Source organism: Cavia porcellus, unplaced genomic scaffold, assembly GCF_034190915.1.
Source record: "Cavia porcellus strain 051 isolate PalLab524CR breed Dunkin Hartley unplaced genomic scaffold, mCavPor4.1 scaffold_22, whole genome shotgun sequence".
Taxonomy (NCBI): domain Eukaryota; kingdom Metazoa; phylum Chordata; class Mammalia; order Rodentia; family Caviidae; genus Cavia; species Cavia porcellus.
Window position 1 is genome coordinate 6907098 of NW_026947505.1, and position 6000 is coordinate 6913097.

General features: G+C 34.1%; 1 long non-coding RNA gene across 1 annotated transcript in view; it reads right to left on the minus strand.

Annotated features, from left to right (window-relative positions):
* LOC134472183 (uncharacterized) overlaps positions 1 to 5794 on the minus strand; it is a 57800-nt gene extending 52006 nt beyond the window's left edge. Inside the window, exon 1 of the long non-coding RNA XR_010042058.1 lies at positions 5692 to 5794. This is a non-coding gene — a long non-coding RNA (uncharacterized LOC134472183). The remainder of the gene's footprint in view (positions 1 to 5691) is intronic.
* Between the last annotated feature and the right edge of the window lie 206 nt (positions 5795 to 6000).

A 6000-nucleotide genomic window follows, 5' to 3' on the forward strand; every position in this document is an offset into this window, starting at 1 on the left:
ATCAGTTTGTTGGATGATAGCCATTCCAGTAGTGTATTTCATTGTGCTTTAATTTGCTTTGCTCTAATGACTGAGGTTGAGCTGCTTTTTATGAGCTAATTAGCCAGTAGAATGTCTTCTTTGTTAAATTATCAATTCAAATCTTCTCCCCTTCCCCCGATTTTGGAGAGTTTCTTTTTTATATTATTGATTGAGTTGGAAGACTTCTTTAAGTGTTCTATACGCCTACAAGTCTTTTACAAGATAAACAATTAGTAAATATTTTCTCTAAGTCTGTGGCTTATATTTTCACTTTCTTAATGATGTATTTTAGAAAGAAGGTTTTCTGCTATTGATATTGCAACTTACTACGTTTTTCTCTTACAGATTGTGTTTTTCGTATCATATTTCAGAAATATTTGGTTAACAGAAGATCACAAAAGTTATTCTAGGAGGTTTATAGTTTTAGCTCTTACATTTTGAGTTATTTTTTGTGTGCAAGATGATTAAAGGTTTGAATTCAAAGACATAGTCGTCTGATTCTTTTAATACAATTTGTTAAAAAAACCCTTTACTTGTGGAATTGTCTTCATAGGCTTGTTGAAGTCAGTTGGCTATAAAAGTAAGGCTTTATTTTTAGACCAGCTACTCAGTTTCATGAATTGACACTTCTGTCTTTAGGCCAGCACCATATTGTCTTGATTTATATGTTTATTGAAAATTTTTTGATCAGTTAATATAACTATATTATTGTAAAAATACCTTTGATCATTCTAGGTCTTTTGGACTTTATTCAGTAACTTTTAGGATCCATTTATCAGTTTCTTTAATTAAATCCACTGGGTGGTGACAGGATTTCTGTCTTTTGCTCTTTCTCTTATATATCCAAGAATCCCATTATATGAATGTTGAATATTTAGCCTTACCTACTAATATAAGTGTTTTCATTTGTCATCATTGCTTTTTCCTCTGTGCTTTTTGTTTTTTAGATTAATCTGTTTTTAAGTTCATTGCTTCTTTCTTATGTCATGTCTTTGTTGAGTCTATCTTAGGATAGCATTTGTGTTTGATTGTTATATTCCAGAATTTCCAATGACCTCTTTGAGTAGCATATTTTCTACTGAGATTTTCTCATTGTTTTGTGTTGTGATATTTTAATTGACTGTGTTACCATGTTCTGGGGTTCTGCAATTTCGTTCTGGAAGTGATTTCTAGGTTGTTTCTGTCCTGGACAAAGAATTGATCAAGGCAAGTCCAAAAGATAGTGAGGTTTTACATTTATTAAAGGTAGGTAAGGAAACATGTTCTTCAGAGCAGAGTGGGCCAATGAAAAGAAGGGGAAAAAGTAGGCTCTGTCGGGCGAGAGAGTGGGCATAGTGGCCAGAAGGTTAATGGCAGCAACCTTTCATATCTTCACTTCTTGGGCTGATTTCAAGGCTAGGCCTTCCTAACAAAAGTCTGCCTTTGTTTCGTTAGAAGGCTTAGGCCAGTTCTTCTTCTTTTTTTCTTTCGTGGTACTGGGGATTGAACTCATGACCTCACACTTGCCAGGCAGGCACTTATGCCACTGAGCTAAATCCCCAGCCCCAAGGCCAGTTCTTTGTGACTGGTACCAGTTGAGCTGTTTTTTTATAAGCTAATTGGTCACTAGAATGTCTTCTGATGGACACAGGTCCCTTGAATTTCTGTGATTTCCAGGTCACATCTGCTTGTGCAGCCAAGTTGCCATGTCCAAATTTCTTTCTTCAATTGAACACAAATTAAACTCATTGTCTGTATTGTCTGATTTTTTTCTCTTATGCATGGGTCATTTTTTTTGAATTTATGTAATTTTGGTTGAAAACTGAATATTTTATATATTGTAACAGAGAATATATTGTTCTGAGGGTGAGTTTTGATTTCTTGCGTCTTTTTTATTTTTGCATCTTGTCTGGGTTTAAAAGACAAAATTCCCTCATCATAAAGACTGCTGCTGATGTCTCTGCTTAGCATTTTATTCCCACTGTTCCTTTTTGAGCCTAGATTCCTAAGGGTTGGCTTTGTTTTGGAATAAATTAGTGATGAGCCAGTAATCTGGGTAAAGGTTGTACTCAAACAATTGCGTTGCATGACTCCCATCTTACAGCAATGAGTGCACTCCTGGCTTGAGACTCATGTTCCAAAGTCAGCAAGCTCTCAAGTCATCTTTAACTTTAACTAGCTCTTTTAGGTTTCCATTTTGTGTACCTACAGTTTTCCAGTTAACCACAGAGAAGTAGAGCACTTTTATAATCTTTCAATGGCGCTTTCTCAGGATCTTGTCACAGAATTTCTCTCTGGACATGCTCGGTCCGAAAGCGTACTTTCAAACTAGGCAAGCTGCGAGCCTTTCTCATTTTTTCTCTGTTGTGTTTGCCAGTGCAGTGTTTCCTTCCACCCTAAAGCATGTCTCTTCCCTCTGGAAGCAAAATTGTTGATTTTGTGCCCTGCCCTGTTTTGATTATCAAATGAATCAGGGAGCTAATATGGATGGGAATACCCTCAGGCAAGAAGGTCAAAGACTCCTGTTGTTTTTACCCTAAACCATAGCAATTTTCAAGAACCAACGCTTCTCAGTTTGCAGCTTGCCTTTTGGTCCCTTTTCAGTGACACTTTTGTGACAATTTTGGACAGTTTTATACACAGGATTTTCTCACTCTTTCATATCATCGTAGCTAAAAGTTTCTCCTAGGCCTGAAGGTACATTTTTAATTTACAAAATCTGTATATTTTAAGATATGCTTTCTACTTTTTTTTCTCTTCTTGAATATACATGTCTATATATTTATGGAATAAACCTAATCGTTTAATGTATGTAAATTGTCTATGTTATCCATGGGAAACAGTGGCTCGAATTCCTCATAGTATTGTCTAATTCATTCCATTAACTCTAACGAGAGAATACTAATAAAGATGCATTGCAAGTTGAAGAAAGAAAGCCAACAGTGTATAAATTCACATACATCTCTAATTGAAGAGCAAATAAAGTTTACTTGATTAATTTGATTTGTGTAATCTGTAATCCTCATGCCATAATTCAACTTTTACTATACAAAAGCAAATTTGCTGCTTCATTTCCCAATTGGAAAGACATTCTTAGCAGAGTAAGTTTGGTGATGCTACCTTATGAAACATTTTATGCTTCAGGAAAATATTTTCCAACTAGATGTGTTGGCACACCCTGTAATCCCAGCATTCAGGAGGCTGAGGCAAGAGGATCATCACGAGTTTGAGGGCAGACAGGGCTACCTAGTGAGTTCAAGCCTGAATTACATATAACACACTGGCTTAAAAACAATTTGTTTGCTAATCATTGTTCTAACAGTATCACCTAGCAAGTCATATCATCGTTACCATTATCTCTAACTTCTGTTCAAAGTGATGCTTTACCTTTATGATATTAGGCATCAAATATGTACAAAATGCTCATATTTATTTGTTACATGCACAATTTTTGCATTAAATATGTAAGAAATTACAAAATACAGTGCAGATGAAAAATCATGATACAGATAGTCTCATATGTTACCAGTAGCAACAGCAAGAGAGTATTGGTTTTAGGTGCCTACCAAAATATGCCAAGAAATTGGACAATATAAAACAAATGTATAAATTTCTAGAAATATATAACATCCCAAGACTGAATCATGAAGTTTTAAAAAATAAATAGACCTAAGAATAGTAGGGACATCAGATCAGTAGTCAAAGCCTTCCTGTAAACAAGATCTCAGAACTATATAGGCTCATGGGGCAATTCTGACAAAAATGTAAAGAAGAATTAACACTAATTCTTCTTAATTAAACTCTTTATGAAAATAAAGTGGGGAGATGCGAGATTGGTATGCTTCTCAATTTTTCTTTGAACTTTCATTCCCTTGATACCAAACTCAAACAAAGATATTATAAGAAAATAAATGCACAGACCAATTTATGGAAACAACCTGAAGGAAATTCTTGCAAAGCAATAGCACATTAAAGGATTATACATCATGAGCAAGTTGGAGTTATTTTTAAATAATGCAAGGATGTTCAACATATGAAATCAGTCAAGAGAATATGTCACATTAACAAAATGAAAGACATAATCCACATGATCATCTCAACTGCAGAAAAATATTTGACAAAATTCAATGTGCTTTCATGATCAAAAAGAACACTGAAAGTACTAGGAGTGGGAGGAAATTAACTCAAGAAAATGAAGGGTAGTCATGAAAAACCCTTATCTAACATCTTATTCTGTGGTCAATAACTGAATAGTTGAAAGCTTCTTTCTAAACTTAGGAACAAGGCAAGGGTGCTTACCAGCACCATTCTTATTCATTGTATTATTGGATGTCAGCCAGACCAATTAAGCAAGAAAAAGAATTTAAAGGCATATAAAGCAAAAAGTAAAAACAGTATGACTGCAGTTGATATGATCCTATATGCAGAAGTGCTAAGGCTTCTATGTGGGTTAAAACAAATGTCAGAATTAACAAAAAAATTCAGCAAAGTTACAGACACAAAACCATCACACAGAAACCAATTGTGTTTGTAGAAACTATTAATACAGAGTCAGAAAAGAAAGTAAGAAAAAAATTCCATTTACAAGAGCATCAAACAGAATAAAATACTTAAAAATGAACTTCAGAAAGGCAGTGAAAACTTGTACATTGAAAACCACAAAACATTACTGAAAGAAAAGTTGAATGATATAAATAAATAATATATCCCATTTTCATGGATTGGAAGACTTAATGGTATTAAATTTCTTGCTCAACAAGGAAAACAATCAACAGAGTGAAAATGCAGTCTATGGGACGAAAGACTATTGTGATCTACCAGTACAAGGGAATCCTTATGAAAATGCTGGTGACATTTTTGCAGAAATAGAAAAAAATTTTCAAAATTCATACATCTTTTCAAATCACCTCACATAGCCAAAATAATCATAAGAATGGACAGAATTGGTGGCCTCACACTTCCTAATATCAAAACAGAAAGCTTTCTCTGCAGTGTGCTACAGGCATTAAAAACAGACAGAACAATAGGACAGAGTGAATAGCAGTTCATGTATCTGAGCAAATAATATTTGACAAAGATACTAAGGCTATGGAATGGAGAAAGGATAGTATCTTCAACAAAGAGTTTTGAGAAAACTCAATTCCATCATGCAAAAGTAAAATTGAAATTGATATCACAACATGAAAAAGTTAATTCCACATATATTAGTGACCTAAAGTAAGACCAGAAACTATAAATTTCTTATCAAAGAAATGTACAGAAAACTTTATAACACTGGATTTAGAAATAATTTATTGGATATGACATCAAAAGCACAGGTAATATAAATGAGAGTAAGACTACATCAAACTATAAAGACTTGCACAACAAGGAAAACAATCAACACAGTGAAAATGCAATTATGGGATGAAAAAGGATTGTGAAATCATATATATCGTATTGACAAATATGATAAATTAGCATATATTAGCAAATCATATACATATATGTATATGTGCATATATGTCAATAACTAGAAAATATAACTAACTCTTACAATTTAAGGACAAAACACCAAGCAATCCAAATTAAAAGTGAGTGAAGGAATAAATAGAAGGTATGTGAATGGCCGACAAAGATAGGCAAAGACATTCAACATTATTAACCATCAAAGGAACGCAAATAAAATTACAATCAGATGTCACCTCATACCTGTTGGATCGATTCTATTGAAAATCATAAAATAAGATACGTTGAAGAGTGTGTGAAGAAATCTGAGTCATCATGCATTGTTGCTGGTAACCTAAAGCTGTGCAGCTGCAGTGAAAAACAGTAGGGAGGTTCCTCAAAAGTCAGAAATAGAACTACCACATGACCGAGCAATCTTACTTCTGGGTATTTATCCAGAAGAATTAAAAACATAACTCAGTGTGGTGGCGCACACCTGTAATCCCAGAAGTCTGGGGAGTTGAGGCAAGAGGGTCACTCATTCAAACCCAGCCTGGGAAACAGTGAGTTGTA